The sequence below is a fragment of the Panthera onca genome, chromosome X (assembly GCF_046562875.1).
Source record: "Panthera onca isolate mPanOnc1 chromosome X, mPanOnc1 haplotype 2, whole genome shotgun sequence".
NCBI lineage: Eukaryota > Metazoa > Chordata > Mammalia > Carnivora > Felidae > Panthera > Panthera onca.
Genome location: NC_138357.1, coordinates 60,458,143 through 60,475,849, shown reverse-complemented (window position 1 = coordinate 60,475,849; position 17,707 = coordinate 60,458,143).

Genomic DNA, 17,707 nt, shown 5'->3' with positions numbered 1-17,707 from the left:
TGATTAAAGTCCTAAATGTGAGACTTGAAACCATAAAAATCATAGAGAAGAACACAGGGAACATCCTCTTTGACATTGGCTATAACAACTTCTTCTTACTATACATGTGCCCTGAGGCAAGGGGGAAAGAAAAAGCAAAAATAAACTATTGGGACTTCATCAAAATAAAAACGTTCTGCACAGTGAAGGAAAAGTCAATCAATTGAATTAGAGAAGACATTTATGATAAAGGGATAGTATCCACTATATATGAAGAATTTATGAAACTCCACACCACAAAAATGAATAATCCAATAAAAACTGGGAAGAAAACATGAAAACATGAACAGACTTTTTTTTTTCAACGAAAACATACAGATGGCCAGCAGAGACATGAAAAGATGTTCAGTGTCACCGATCATCAGGGAAATGCAAGTAAAAACTACAATGAAACATCAACTCACATCTGTCAGATGACTAAAATCAATAATACAAGAGTTAAGATGGCAGAGGAGTACAGGTAGCCTAACCATGTATTGTACCTTGAACACAGCTAGATAAGTGTCAAATCACTTAGCATAGGAACACCCAAGAAATCGATCTGAGGACTGAGAGAGAAAAACCAAAAGAAATCTATCTGAGGACTGGGAGAGCACAAGTATGCAACTAGAGGTAGAAAAATGGACACATTGTGGCAGGTAGGAGCTGCAGAGAATTTATTAGGGGGAGAAAAGATCTGCGGGAGCTACAAAGGTGAGGGAGATATGATCACAGAGAGAGGTGCAAGAGAGAGAATGAAAGTGTGTACAGGAGATTGCACAAGAAAAACTCTTCCCCAAAATAATTGACAAGGGAAAGGAGTAGGGCTGATTACCTCAAGTTGCTATAAGCACTGGAGTGCAAATTATGAAATTTGGAGGTCTGTGCCATCACCATGGCCATCACCAGGGCCATGTCTGGTGGGCTTAAGGGTGAACTAATGGGAAGGAGGGCAGAAACTCAGGAGTAGGCAGCGTGGTCTGAGGATCCCCTGGGTTGTAAGGGGAAAAAGAGTTCCCCTGCTTGGAGTGTATTTGGGAGTGGTGGCACAGCCTCTCCAGGGACAAAAGAACCAGCAGGGACAACATGCTTTCCTGATCCCTAGCATAAGATCAAAGACACCAGATGAAGGCAGTGGTAAAGTGCAGAAAAAAAGGTGCACCAAGGATTGCTGCCACCTTTTTTCTGCACTTTACCATAAACTCCAAACAACTGTGCAGCCACACAAAAAAATTTCTGGGAGAAACTGGCACTGGCCACAGTGCAATGAGACCTGCCCACAGATGATCAGTGTGGGTTTGCACCCTATGGATCTCTAAAATTTGGAGTTTTGAAAGCTGGCCATGCATTTGAGATAAAACAGGGTAAAGTTATGAATTGGGTAGAAACCAAGGGCACAAAAGACGTGATAGTATACTCTTCTGTGAAGGCTTCCTGAAGAGGGGTGAAGTGTGAATGTCCCACTCTAGGGACAAGAGAAAGAGGCCATGCCATTTCTCCCTCACCCATCAGCAAAGACCAACTTTAATTATGAAAACAGCACCACCCAGAGGAAGCTGGAGCTGCTTACACCAAGCCACTGCCCCCTACACCATGCAGGTGTATCTCCACTAGGGCAGGTCCCCCTGAGAATCAGTGCAGCAGGCCCACCCCAAAAGACCAGCACAAACCAATTACATGTACCAAGGCTACTGATCACAGAGTGTTGCAAATCTTTAGATTTACAGAAAATAAAATCTAGGTTTCTTTTTCTTTCTTTCTTTCTTTCTTTCTTTCTTTCTTTCTTTCTTTCTTCTTTCCTTCTCTCTCTCTCTCTCTCTCTCTCTCTCTCTCTCTCTCTCTCTCTTTGTCTCTATCTGGCTTCTTTTAACAAGCATACCAAAAAACACCTAGTATCTAGCTTCATTTTTTTGTGGGGTGGGATACATCTTAATATAACAACTACTTTCAGGACCAGGAATAAGAGAGGCTTTCATAACAATCACAAACACACACAAAAGTGACCCAGACAAAATTATAAGATGGAAGAATTCACCCCAAAAAAGAACAGGAGGAAGACATAGCCAGGGATTTGAACAATACAAGTAAGGTGTCTGAACCAGAATATAAAACAATCATGAGGATACTGGATGGGCCTTAGAAAAGCATAAAAGACACAAAAACCCCTTACTGCAGAGAAAAAAGTGCAAAAAGCTAGTCAAGCCAAAATTTAAAATGCTATAACTAAGATGCAAAACTGAATGGTGGCAATCCAATGAGAACAGACAAAGCAGGGAAATGAATCAGTGATATAGAATATAAAATTGTGAAAACTACTGAAGCTGAAAAAAGTCATGAATATAGATTTAAGGAACTTTGCATTTCCTCAAAGCGTAATGAAATTTGTACTGTAGGGGTTCCAGAAGAAGAGACAGAACAAGGAGCAAAAGGTTTATTTAAACAAATTATAGCTGAAAACTTCCTTAACCTGTGGAAAGAAACAGACATCAAAATCCAAGAACCATAGAATACTCACATTAAATTAAACAAAAGTCAGCCATTACCAACACATACCATGCTCACATTCACAAAATACACAAAAAAGGAAATAATTCTGAAAGAAGCAAAGGAAAAAAAAAGTTCTTAACCAACAAGGCAAAACAGAACAGGTTCACAGCAGATCTGTCCACAGAAACTTGGCAGGAGAGAAGGGAGTGGCATGATATATTCAACGTGGTGATTGTGAAAAATATGCAGCCAAGAATTCTTTAACCAGCAAGGCTTTCACTCAGAATAAAAGAAGAGATAAACAGTTTCCTAGACAAACAAAAACTAAAGGAGTTCATGACCACTAAACCAGCCCTGCAAGAAATATTAAAGGAGATTCCGAGGTGTGAGGAGAATACCAAAACAACAAAGACTATAAAGAAACAGAGAACATCTACAGAAACACTAACTGTACATGTAAAACTATGGCACTAAATTAATCTCTATCCATAATCGCTCTGAATATAAATGGATGAAGTGCTCTAATCAGAAGAATAAGGTATAAGAATGGATTTAAAAAAAAAAAGACCCCTCAATATGCTTCCTACAATAGATTCATTTTAGACCTAAAAAAACTTGCAGATTGAGAGTAAGGGTGTAGAGAACCGTCTATCATGCTAATGGATGCCAAAAGAAACCTGGAGTAGCCATACTAATAACAACCGACTGGGTTTTAAACCAAAGACTGACAATAGATGAAGAAAGGCATTGTAGTATTAAGGGGCCTATCAATAAAGGAGACCTAAAAATTTTAAATATTTATTTCCCCCAACTTGGGCACAACCAAATATATAAATATATTAATAAAAAACATAAAGAAACTCACTGATAATATTAAAGTAATAGTAGGGGAATTTAACACCTGACTTAGAGCAGTGGGCAGATCATCTAAGCACAAAATCAATAAGAAATCAATGACTTTCTAAGAGACACTGAATCATATGGACTTAACAGATATATACAGAACATTTCATCCTAAAGCAGCATAATAACATTCTTTTCAAGTGCACATAGAACATTCTCCAGAATAGATCACATACTGGGTCACATATAAGGCCTCGACAAGCACAAAAATATTGAGATTATACCATGCATATTTTCAGGCCACAGTGCTTTGAAACTTAAAGTCAAACACAAGAAAAAATCTGGAAAAAACACAGATTATGGCGATTAATGAACATCTTATTAAAGGCTGAATGGGTTAACTATAAAATTAAAGAATGAGTTTAAAAACACTTGGAACAAATGAAAATGAAACCATTATATTTGAAAACCTGCGGGATGCAGCAAAGGGAGTCCTAAGAGGGAAGTAAGTAGCCATAAATGCCTACTCAAGTAGCAAAAAAAGTTGCAAATACATACCCTTATGTTACACTTTAAGGAGATAGAAAATGAACATCAAATAAAGTGTAAATCCAGCAAAAGAAGGGAAATAATAAGCCTAGAGCAGAAATAAATGATATAGAAAAAAAGAAAACCAAAACCAGTAGAAGAGATCCATGAAACTAAGAGCTGGTTCTTTAAAAGGATTAATAAAATTTATAAATATGTAACCAGACTTATCAAAAAGAAAGAGAAAGGAATAAAAAAAATCTTATATGAGATAGAGGATACTCATTAAAGAGGAACAACATCAGAATCATAGGTGTCCTATAAGATGAAGAAAGAGGAAAAGGGGTAGAAGGGTTATGTGAGCAAATCATAGTAGAAAACTTTCCTAACCTGGGGAAAGACACAGACATCAAAATCCAGGAAGCACAGAAGACCCCCATTAGATACAACAAAAACCAACCATCAACAAGGCATATATTAGTCAAATTCACAAAATACTCAGGCAAGGAAAGAATCATGTAAGCAGTAAGGGGGGAAAAAGTCCTTAACCTACAAGGGAAGACAGATCAGGTTTACAACAGACCTATCCACAGAAACTAGGCAGACTAGAAAGGAGTGGCAGGATATATTCAATGTGATGAATGTGTGTGTGTGTGTGTGTGTGTGTGTGTGTGTGTATCCAAAAATTCTTTATCCAGCAAGGCTGTCATTCAATATAGAAGGAGATATTTAAAAATTCCCAGACAAACAAAAATTTAAGAAGTTTGTGACCTCTAAACCAGCCCTGCAAGAAATTTTAAAGGGGACTCTCTGAGGGGAGAAAAGACGAAATAAATACATAAATACATAAATAAAGAAAAAGAGCAACAAAGACTAAAAAGGACCAGACAACACCGCCAGAAACTCTAACTCCACAAGAAATATAATGGCAATAAATTCATATCTTTCAGGACTTACTCTAAAAATCAATGGACTAAATGCTCCAATCAAAAGACATAAAGTAACAGAATGGATAAGAAAACAAGTTCCATTTATATGATGTTTATGAGACCCACTTTAGACCAAGACACCTACAGATTGAAAGTAAGGGGATGGAGAACCATCTATCATGCTAATGGTTGACAAAAGAAAGACAGAATAGCCATACTTATATCAGACAATCTAGCCTTTAAAATAAAGACTGTAACAAGAGATGAATAAGGGCATTATATCATAATTAAAGGCTCTATCCCCCAAGAAGACCTAACAATTGTAAACATTTATGCTCCAAATGTGGTAGCCCCCAAATATATAAATCAGTGAATTACAAACATAAAGAAACTCATTGATAATAATACCATAATAGTAGGGAACTTCAACACCCCACTTACAACAATGGACAGATCTTCTAATCAGAAAATCAACAAGAAAACAATGGCTTGAATGACACACTGTACCAAATAGACTTAACAGATATATTCAAAACATTTCATATTAAAGCAGAAGAATACACATTCTTCTCCAGTGAACATGGAATGTTCTCCAGAATAGATCCCAAACTTGGACACAAATCAGCCCTCAACAAGTACAAAAAGATCGAGATCCTACTGTGCATATTTTCAGAACACAACACTATGAAAGTTGAAATCAACCATAAGAAAAAATGTGGAAGGATAACAAATACTTGGAGGCTAAAGACCATCCTACTAAAGAATGAATGGGCTAACAAAGAAGTTAAAGAGAAAATTAAAAAGTACATGGAAGTCAATGAAAATGATAGCATCATAGCCCCAAACCTCTGGGATGCAGCAAAGATGGTCATAAGAGGAAAGTATATAGCAATCCAGACCGTCTTAAAGAAAGAAGAAAGGTCACAGATACACAACCTAACCTTAAAACTTAAAGAGCTGGAAAAAAGAACAGCAAACAAAACCCAAAACCAGCATAAGACAGGAAATAATAAAGATTAGAGCAGAACTCAATGCTATCGAAACTAAAAAAAAAAAAAAAGAACAGTAGAACAGATCAATGAAACCAGAAGCTAGTTCCTTGAAAGAATCAACAAAATTGATAACCCCCTAGGCAGTTTGATCAAAAAGAAAAAGGAAAGGACCCAAATAAATAAAATTAAGAATGAAAGACAAGAGACCACAAACAACAAAGCAGAAATAAAAGACAATAATAAGAGAATATTATGAGCAATTATACCCCAATAAAATGGGCAATCTGGAAGAAATGGACAGTTCCTAGAAACATATAAACTACCAAAACTGAAAAAGGAAGAAATATAAAGTTTGAAAGACTCATAACCAATAATGAAATCAAATAAGTAATCAAAAATCTCCCAAAAAAGAGTCCAGGGCCAGATGGCTTTCCAGGGGAATTTTACTAAACATTTAAAGAAAAGTTAACACCTATTCATTTGAAGCTGTTCCAAAAAATAGACATGGAAGGGAAACTTCCAAAAAGTTTCTATGAAGCAAACATTACCTTGATTCCAAAACCAGACAAAAAACCCACTAAAAAGGAGAACTATAGACCAATTTCCCTGATGAACATGGACGCAAAAATCCTCAACAAGACACTACCCAACGGGATTCAACAATACATTAAAAAAAATGATTCACCATGACCAAGTGGGATTTAACCTGGGATACAGGGTTGGTTCAATACCAGCAGAACAATCAATGTGATACATCACATCGATAAAAGAAAGGACAAGAACCACATGATCCTCTCAAAAGATGCAGAGAACATTTGACAAAATACAGCATCCTTTCTTGATAAAACCCCCCAGGAAAGTAGGGATAGAAGGATCATACCTCAAGATGATAAAAGCCATATAAGAAAGATCCACTGCTATTATCATCGTCAATAGGGAAAAACTGAGAGTTTCCCCCCCTAAGGTCAGCAACAAGACACAGATGTCCGTTGTCACCACTGTTATTCGACATAGTATTGGTTGCATTCCTATACACCAATAATGAAGCAATGGAAGGAGAAATCCCATTGATAACTGCACCAAAACCATAAAATACTGAGGAACAAATCTAACCAAAGAGATGAAAAATCTATACACTAAAAGTTTTAGAAAGCTTATGAAAAAAATTGAAGACACACAAAAAAATGGAAAAAGATTCCATGCTCCTGGACAGGAAGAACAATTATTTTGAAAATGTTAATACTACCCAAAGCAGTCTACATATTCAATGCAATCCCTTTCAAAATAACATCAGTATTCTGTACAGACCTAGAGAAAACAATCCTAAAATTTGTATGGAACCAGTAAAGACCCTGAATAGCCAAACTATCTTGAAAAAGAAAACCAAAGCAGGAGGTATCACAATCCCAGCCTTCAAGCTATACTACAAAGCTGTAATCATCAAGACAGTATGGTACTGGCACTAAAACAGACACTCAGATCAGTGGAACAGAATAGAGAACCCAGAAATGGACCCACAAACGTATAACCAGCTAATTTTTGACAAAGCAGGAAAGAATATCCAATGGAATAAAGAAAGTCTTGTCAGCAAATAGTGCTGGGAAGACCGGACAGTGCCATGCAGAAGAATGAACCTGGACCATTTTCTTACACCACACACAAAAATAAACTCAAAATTGATGCAGGACCTAAACGTAAGACAGGAAGCCATCAAAATCCTAGAGCAGAAAGCAGGAAAAAAGCTCTTTGGCCTCAGAAACAGCAACTTCTTGCTAAATATGTCTCTGGAGGGAAGGGAAACCAAAGCAAAAATCAACTATTTGGACCTTATCAAAATAACAATCTTCTGCAGAGTGAAGGAAACAATCAGCAAAACAAAAGACAATGAGGGAATGGGAGAAGATATTTGCAAAAAACATATCAGATAAAGGGTTAGTATCCAAAATCTGTAGAGAACTTATCAAACTCAACAACCAAAAAACAAATAATCCAGTGAAGAAATGGGCTAAAGACATGAATAGACACTTCTCCAAAGAAGACATCCAGATGGCCAACTGACATATGAAAAAATGCTACAAATCACTCATCATCAGGGAAATACAAATCAAAACCACAATGAGATATCACCTCACACCTGTGAGAATGGCTAACATTAACAACTCAGGCAACCACAGATGTTGGCGAGGGTGCAGAGAAAGAGGACTTCTTTTGCACTGCTGGTGCAAATGCAAACTGTTACAGCCACTCTGGAAAACAGTATGGAGGTTACTCAAAACATAAAAATAGAACTACCTTATGACCCAGCAATTGCACTACTGGGTATTTATCCAAGTGATACAGGTATGCTGTTTGAAAGGGACACATGCACCCCAATGTTTATAGCAGCACTATCAACAATAACCAAAGTATGCAAATAACCCAAATGTCCATCGAAGGATGAATGGATAAAGAAGATGTGGTATGTATGTGGGCGTATATATATATATATATATATATATATATACACACACACACACACACACACAAAATGGAATATTACTTAGCACTCAAAAATAATGAAATCTTGCCATTTGCAATTTATGTGGATGGAACTAGAAGGTATTATGCTAAGTGAAATTAGTCAGAGAAAGACAAATATTATATGACTTCACTCATACGAGTACTTTAAGATTCAAAACACATGAACATAGAGGAAGGGAAGCAAAAATAATACAAAAACAGGGAGGGGACAAAACCTAAGAGACTCAAATATAGAGAACAGATGATTGCTTGAGTTGTTGTGGGAGGGGAAATGGGCCCAATGCGTAAGGGGCTTAAGGAATATACTCCTGAAATCATTGGTGCACCATGTGCTAGCTAACTTGGATGTAAATTATAAAAAGTAAATCAATTATTATATAAAAAATAAAGTAAATAGGTCATGACTGTGGATCCCTCATTAATGGGATTGATGCCCTCACAGAAAGAGATGATCTCTTTTTCTCTGCCATATGAGGAAACAGAAGATGATAATCTGCAAACCAGAAAGTTGGTTCTCACCAAGGATCAAATGGACTGGAACCTTGATCTCAGATTACCCAGGCTCCAAAACTGTTAGAATTAAATTTCTGTTGTTTAAGCCACCTGGTTTATGGTTATGGTAATTGATTACAGCAGCCGAAGCTGACTGAGATATCATTCTACATTTCTACCAACAGTGTATGAGAGATCCACTTGCTTCATATCCCTGCCAATACTTGGTATTGTCACATTTTAGAATTTCCTAAAATTAAATCCTATTAGATTTGTAGTGCCATCTCACCATGGTTGTAATTTTCATTTTCCTAATGTATAAAGATGTTGAACATCTTTTCATTCACACATTTATCTCTCTTACGTTTTCTATGGTAATGTGTCTGTTAATATCTTTTTTATTTTTTTAAAAATTGGATTATTTGTCTTTTCGTTATTGAATTGTAGGTGATATTTTAAATTCTAGATATAAGTCCCTGGTTTGATATGCGCTTTTTAAGTGTTTACTCTCATTCTGTGCCTTGCCTTTTCATGTTTTTAACAGGATGATATTGAAGATGAATTTTTTTTAATTCTGAAAAATAAATTTTTTAATTTTTTGTAGTTTATGTTCTTTGTGGCCTATTTAAGTAATCTTTGCCAAATTCAATGTCATTAAAATATTTTTCTAGATTATCTTTTAGAGATTTTATAATTGTAGTGCCTACATTTAGTTCTGTGATCATTTTTGATTTTTGTATATGGTCAGAGATGAGATTCCACATTGTTACATTTTTGCTTTATTTTCATATGCATATCCAATTGTTCCAGAGCTATTTCTTTTTAAAAATTTTTTAAAAGTTTATTTATTTTGGAAGAGAGAGAAACAGACAGAGAGACAGAAATAGAGCACAAGCAGGGGAGGGACAGAGAGACAGAAACAAAGACACAGAGAGAGAGAGAATCTCAAGCAGGCTCCACACTGTCAACGCAGAGCCTGATGTGGGGATTGAACTCACAAACCATGAGATCATAACCTGAGACAAATTCAAAGCTGAATGCTTAACCAACTGAGCTACCCAGGTTCCCCTCAATCACTATTTCTTTACAGATTACCCTTTGCCTTTGAATTGCTTTAGCACCTTCATTGAAAATCAATTCACCATATATATTTGTGTCTGTTAAGAGATTCTCTACTCTGTTGAATTGATCTATATGTCTAACCTTATACCAATAAAGTACTATTCTTGATTACTGTAGTTTTATAATAAGCCTTGATATTAGGTAGGCAGTCAAAGCTCTCTGACTTTGCTCTCTTTATTTTCAGAATTTCTTAGGTGTTACATGTCTTTGCATTTTCATATACAATTTAAATCCAGCTGGGTGATTTCTACAAAAATAGCCTTCTGATATTTTAATTGTGATCACATTGACTCTATAGATCAATTTGTGGAGAATAAATTTCCTCACAACATTAAGTTGTCTGATCCATGACCACAGATTTCTATTTCTATTTATTTAAGATTTTCTAAATTTCTCTCAGCAATGTTTTCTAGTTATCATTATATCAGTCATGTATATCTTTCAACAAATCTTAACCTTGAGCATTTCATATTTTTAAAACTACTGAAAGCAATATTTTTTCAATTTTTAATTGTATGTTGCTAGTATATGAAACATACCTGATTTGATTTTTTGCATATTGACCATATATCCTGAACTCTTGCAAAGCTCACATAATTCTAGTAGCTTTTCTGGAGTCCTGATGAGTTCTTTACATAGACAGCCATGCATTATATTTAAAATAGTTTTAATCTCTTCTAATATTTATGTCCTTTATTTTTGTTTCTTTTCTATTACACTGGCTATGACCTCCAGGACAATATGAAATAAAAGTAGAGAGATATGACTTTTGTGTCTTGTTCTTGATTTTAGGGAGAAAATATGTATTCTTTCATAATGTAATATAATTTTAGTTGTAGATTTTTTAATGGATGACCTTATCAGGTTGAAAAAATGCCTTTCTAATTCTAGTTGCTGAGAACTTTTGTCATGAATGGGGGTTTAATTTTGTCAAATGATTTTTTCTGATCATATACTTTTTTTTTCTTTTTTCATCTATTAATTTGATGAATTGTATTTGATTTTTTTAAATTTAATGCTCATTTATTTTTGAGAGACAGAGAGAGATAGAGCATCAGCGAGGGAGGAGCAGAGAGAGAGAGGGAGGCACAGAATCCAAAGCAGCTCCAGACTCTATGCTGTCATCACAGAGCCTGAAGCAGGGCTCAAATTCACAAATCATGAGATCATGACCGAAGTCAGATGCTTAACTGACTGAGTCACCCTGACGCCCCTGTGTTTGATTTTTTAATTTTAACTTTGATTTCATGAGATGAACCACACACAGACATGGTGTGTTATCCTTTTTATACATAGTTGGATTTAATGTCCGAAATTCTTAGTAAAATTGTCTGTCTATATTTATTATGTATATTGGTCTTAATTTTAATTTCTTTTAATGTGTTTTTCTAGTTTTGCTATGAGGGCAACACTAGCCTAAGGAAATGAGTCATGGAATCACCACTTTTCTCATATTTTTTGGAAGAATTTGTGTAGAATTGTTTCTTCCCTAAATATTTGATGTAATTATCCAGTAAAACCATCTGAGCCTGCAGTTTTCCTTCCAAAGAGGATTTTAACTAAAGATACCATATAAAAAGGGGATAGAGGGCTTTTCAGATTATTTATTTCTTCTTGAATGATCTTTGATTTTTCTTTCAAGGAATTTCTCCAATCTCTTAAGTGTCAAATTTATTACCATTACATTTTCAGTCTATTATCCTTTTAATGTCTGTGTGTTCTGCAGTGGCATCCTCTCTTTCATTTGTAATGCTGGTAAGTTTTATTAATTATCTCTCTATCCAACAAACCAGATTTGGGTTTCATTTTCTTTATTTTTTTTTCTGTTTTATGTTTCATCAGTTTCTCTTTTTTAAAGTTTTATTGAGATATTATTGAAATATAATAGATGTAAATTTAATATGTACAATGTGATAAACTGACACATGTATATATTGCAAAATGATTAACAACCTAATGTTAAATACATCCATTCTTTCATTTAATTACCATTTTTTTCTGATGATAGCACTTAACATCTAGTCTGTTAAGTACTTTCAAGCATATAATACAGTATGCTAATTACATTCATCAAGCTGTACATTAGGGGTCCTAAGTTTTTATTTGAAGATTTGCAAAGAGAGTAAGACAGTCCATCTTCAAGGTATTTCACAGGTGGGAAAAGTATGATTTAATTGTTTCTAATCAATATTAAAGCTTCTCAGCTGAAGAAATAACTAATCAAGTGTCTTCCTTGTTTGCTTTGATCAACTAGTCAAATTCTTCTCTGTATTTTTTCTTTTACATTTTATGGAAAGAGTACTTTTGGAATGATCTTCATCTCAAATAAGTATTTGATGTAATCATTTATTTTAAAAAACTGATTTTAATTTCAACACACAATATATATTATTCAAAGGATCTATACTAGTCCTGAAACCAATACTACATTGTATGTTAACTAACTCAAACATAAATAAATAATTTTAAAAGAAAGAAATGAATACAAAATTTGAGGAATATTTATATAATTAAAACTGTATTCAGCAACAAAAAGGAATAAACTATTTTTGGAATAAATTTTTTACATAACATTGTGTGTATAAGGTGTACAGTGTGTTATTTGCTATATCTATATATTGTAATATGATTGCTGATGTAGCAATATTTATCACATGACATAAATAAACTAAAATATTACTGTCTATATTCATTATAACTTGGTTACTAAATATTAATTTGTACCTTAAAAATCTATCATTCTTGTTCTCCCATCGCCTGGTAACTCCTACTTTACTCTTTGTAATTTACAGAGTTAACTCTTTTATTTCTTGTTTTTTATTAGGATTCCATTATTTTTTTTAATTAAAAAATTTTAATTTAAGTTCCAGCTAGTTAACATACAATGTAATATTAGTTTCAGGTGTACAACATAGTAGTTCAACACTTCAATATAACACCCACTGCTCATCACAAGTGCACTTCTTAATCCCCTCACCTATTTAACCAATCCCCTAGCAACCTCCCTTCTGAATTCCATCAGGTTGTTCTCTATTGTTAACAGTCTGTTTCTTGGTCTCTCTCTCTCTCTCTCTCTTTTTCTCTTTCTCCTTTGTTTTGTTTCTTAAATTCCACCTACAAGTGAAATCATATGGTATTTATCTTTCTCTGGATCATTTTGCTTAGCATAATACTCTCTAGTTCCATCCATGTCTTTGCAAATGGCAAGAATTCAATACTTTTTATGGCTGAGTATTATTTCTGTGTGTGTATATATACATATATATATACATATATGTGTGTGTATATACATATGTATATACCACTTCTTCTTTACCCATTCATCAGTCAATGGACACTTGGCCTATTTCCATAATTTGGCAATTGTAGGCAATCCTGCTATAAACATTGGGGTGCATGTATCTCTTTGAATTAATATTTTAGCATTCTTTTTGTAAATACCTAGTGGTGTATTGCTAAGTCATACTGTGGTTCCATTTTTAACTTTTTAGGGCACTCTGTGCTGTTTTCCAGAGCAGCTGTACCAGTTTGCATTCCCACCATCAGTGTAAAAGGGGTAACCTTTCACCACATCTTCGCCAACATGTGATGTTTCTTGGGTTGTTAACCTTAACCATTCTGACTGGTATGAGGTGATGTCTCATTGCAGTTTTAATTTGTGTTTCCCTGAAGATGAGTGATTTTGTACATATTTTCAAGTGTCTATTTGCCATCTCTGTGTCTTCTTTGTACAAATGTCTCTTCTGTCTTTTGCTTATTTTTAAATTAGAAAATTCATTTTATGGGTGTTGCATTTTATCAGTTCTTCATGTATTTTGGTTAGATTGTATGTGTCATTAGCAAATATCTTCTCCCATTCCATATTCTGCCTTTTAGTTTTGTTGATTATTTACTTCAACTGTGCAGAAGTTTTTTTTTTATTTTGATTAAGTCTTAATAGTTTATTTTTGCCTTTATATCCCTTACCTCAGAGGACATATCTAAAGAGAAATTGTTATGGCTAATGTCAAAGAAGTTACTGCCTGTGTTCTCCTCTAGGATTTTTATGGTTTGGGGGTCTCATATTTATGCCTTTAATCCATTTTGAATTCATTTTTGTATATTGTGTAAGAAAATTGTACACTGTCATTTTTTTTCATATTGCTGTTCAGTTGCCCCAGCACCATTTGTTGAAGGACTCTTTCCCATTGGATATTCTTTCCTATTTCGTCAAAGTTTAGTTGACTATATAACTGTGGCCTTTTTTCTCTGTTTCTTATTTTGATCTATTGGCCTACGTCTATTTTTGTGCCAATATCATAGTGTTTTGATTACTACAACACTGTAATATAAGTTGAAGTCTCGAATTGTGATGCCTCCAACTTTGCTTTGTTTTTTTAAGATTTATTTGGCTTTTTGGGATCTTTTGTGGTTCCATACAAGTTACAGGGTTTTTCTTAAGATTCAACATATTAGGAAAGAAGTTAAGATGTCAGAGCAGCGTGGAGATTCTGAACTTGTTTCATACCTGGAATGCAGCTAGATCAGCACCAAACTATTTTGAACACTTAGAAAACTGATATGAGGATCAATGCAACAATATTCATAATTTGAGCTACAGAACTCAGCAGGTATGTGGTGTGGACAGTTGAACTGGAGAGAGAAAAGCCACAGAGGGTAGGGAGACATTTTCATGGAGAGAGGATAGAGAGAAAGAACAAGGGGTAGAGTGCAGCACATAGGGATCATGCAAGGAAAGCACTCCCCCTGAAAGTACCTGGAGAGAAAGAGAGAGAAAGTACCTGCAGAAACAAGAAATATGTTCCCCATAACCATTAATGGGGAGAAAGGAGAGGGCTTCAGTACCACCAGGATTCTATAAACAGTGGAGCACAAAGTCTGAAGTTTTAGGGCTCAGTGCCTGGTGGTGCTAGAGTGAGGGATTAGGGAAAATCCCCAGATGCAAGCAGCACAGTCTGAGGGATCATGAGCCAGATGGGGAGAAGCAGTTCCCCTGCTTGGAGTGCATTTGGTAGGGGCCAGCCATATGGCGTCCCCACAGGCCAAAGTCCCAAAAGTTCCTGGAAAGAAGCCATGTTTGCTGGTATTGGGACAGACACCACAGTGTGGCAAAACCTGGTGCTAGCTGTTTGTGGTGATTTGCCATAATCTCTGAACCTCTGCCACTGTGCTATCACAAAAACATTTTGTGGAGCAAGCCAGCACCTGACAATTGCTCAGAAAGATCCTCCCCCATAGAGTCAGTGGAGGTCCAAGCCATGGATTTCTAAAGTTTGAGGTTTTGAAACACAAAATATGAGATAAAGCTCTGGAGGAAGGGGCTACCTAGCAGGTGGAAAGCTTGGACAAGGACAGGATAAAAGTGGAGAGTGGACAGAGGCCTGAGACAAATGAGGGTGCTTCACCCTGGGTCAACAGAGACTAGGAAGCTGGATGAAGCCATTTCCACCTCTCCTATGCATGTGCATGCACACACACACATGCACACACACGGATCCACCCCAATAGGTTAAGCAGTGCTATCTAGTGGGGAATGGAGCCATTACACTGAGTCCCACCCAACTATAACCTCCAAGTATATCCCCCAGAAGACCAGCACAAGTCATTCCACCTGCTTAATATATGAACTATAGAGTGCTTCATAGTTTCAATTCTAGGGGAAACTGGATGTAACTTCATTCAGGTTTCATCCTCTTTGCTTGTTCATTTATTTGTTCATTTTCATTGCTTCTATTTTTTGCTTAAATCATTTTATTTTTTTCTTTCTTTTCTTTTTCTTTCTTGGATACATAAGGAGAAGAAATCATTTTTTACTCTTTTAATTTATTTTTTATTCTATTTCATTTTCTTTGTTTTTTTCTAACTAACTATATATATATATATATATATATATATATTTTTTTTTTTTTTTAAATATATATATAGTTCTTGTATATAAGGTAAACAAGATTAGGCGCTCAGGGCAGAAGAACCCTCCCAATTTAGAACTATAGCAGAAAGCTACTTTCACAGAAGGGAAGGACCAAGTTTCTTTTCTTACCCTTTTTTTCTCTATTCTATAAAGCTTCTTTCAAAAAGCAGACCAAAACACACCTAGGATCTAGCTTCCTTTACTTGATTTTTTCTTTTGTTATTCATTTTTTAATTTTAATGTTTATTTTATTAAATATTCCACTAAGATGACAAAATGAAGGATTCACCCCAGAAGAAAGAACAGGAAGAAATGACCCCAGCAACTTAATAAACACAGATATAAGTAAGATGTCAAATAGAATTTAGAACCACAATCGTAATACTAGCTGGGGTTGAAAAAAGCATAGAAAACATAAGAGAATCTCTTTCTGTGGAGATAAAAGAAAATCTTATCAGGTTGATATTAAAAATGCTATAACAGAGATGCAATCTCGAATGGATGCCATGACAGCAAGGATGGATGAAGCATGAGAGCAAATCATTGATATGGAAGATAAAATTATGGAGAATAATAAAGTAGAAAAAAGGGAATAAAAGGCAAAAGATCATGAGACTTAGAGAACTCAGTGGCTTTTAAAAGGGAATAACATCTGAATCATGTGAGTCTCAGAAGATGAAGAGAGAGAAAAAAGGGTAGAAGGGTTGTGTGAGCAAATTATAGTGGAAAACTTTCCTAATCTGAGGAAATACACAGACATCAAAATCCAAGAATCATAAAGAACTCCTATTGGATACAACAAAAACCGATAATCTCCAAAGTATATCATAATCAAATTCACCAAAATACACAGAAAAGGAAATAATTATTAAAGCAGAAATGAAAAAAAAAAAACAACAAAGTCCTTAACCTATAAAGGAAGACACATCAGTTTTGCTGCAGACCTATCCACAGAAACCTGGCCAGCCAGAAAGGAGAGGCAGGATATATTCATTGTGGTGAATCAGAAAAATATGCAGCCAAAATTTTTTTATCCAGTAAGACACTCGTTCAAAATAGGAGAGATAGTTTCCCAAATAAAAACTAAAGGAGTTAATTGTGGGGAATAAGCTTAGAAATTCCCTGGGCTCACACAAATGGGTTAACAGGGCATAAAGAATTACAAAGCCATAGGGTGCTCTTACCCAAGTTTGGGTAAACAAGATAAGACCCCCAGAGTAAAATAGGGAGGGACCAGAGCCTCAGAAAAGAGAGGGGGGTCAAAGGCCCCCAATACAAAGGTATATAAGGTAAACAAGATTAGGCGCTCAGGGCAGAAGAACCCTCCCAATTTAGTACTATAGCAGAAAGCTACTTTCACAGAAGGGAAGGACCAAGTTAGGTAAACAGGTAAATAGGGCTATAGACTTCTATGCAGCAGGTGAAGCTGCCCAGAGCAGAGATGATTAACAAAAGAAAAGGTGCCTTGTTTACCCTGAGGTCATGTGTCCTACCTGTCTCACCCCCTAGGCTAGCTAAGATAAACAGAGGTGGTGCCTCATGTCTGCTGTAAACAAACTTCTGCCCCACTGCCTGGTGTCAGGAATTTGTTTTGTATTAACTCAAACCCTTAACCCCAAATATCTTCAAGATCCCCTTTCCCTCACGTCCCCAAGTTAATGTTCATAATGTCATTGTCTCCTTGTGCACATCATCACCATGTTTGTAAACCTTCTGATCCTAATAAAAAGTGGGCAGTGACCCTTATTCAGGGCTCTTGTCTTTTCCCAGACATTAGCCATCTCTCACATTTTAATCCTGCATCCCGCTCTCTTGCTAGACAGGAGAGAACTTTAGACTTAGAGTCTATGACAGTTCATGACCAC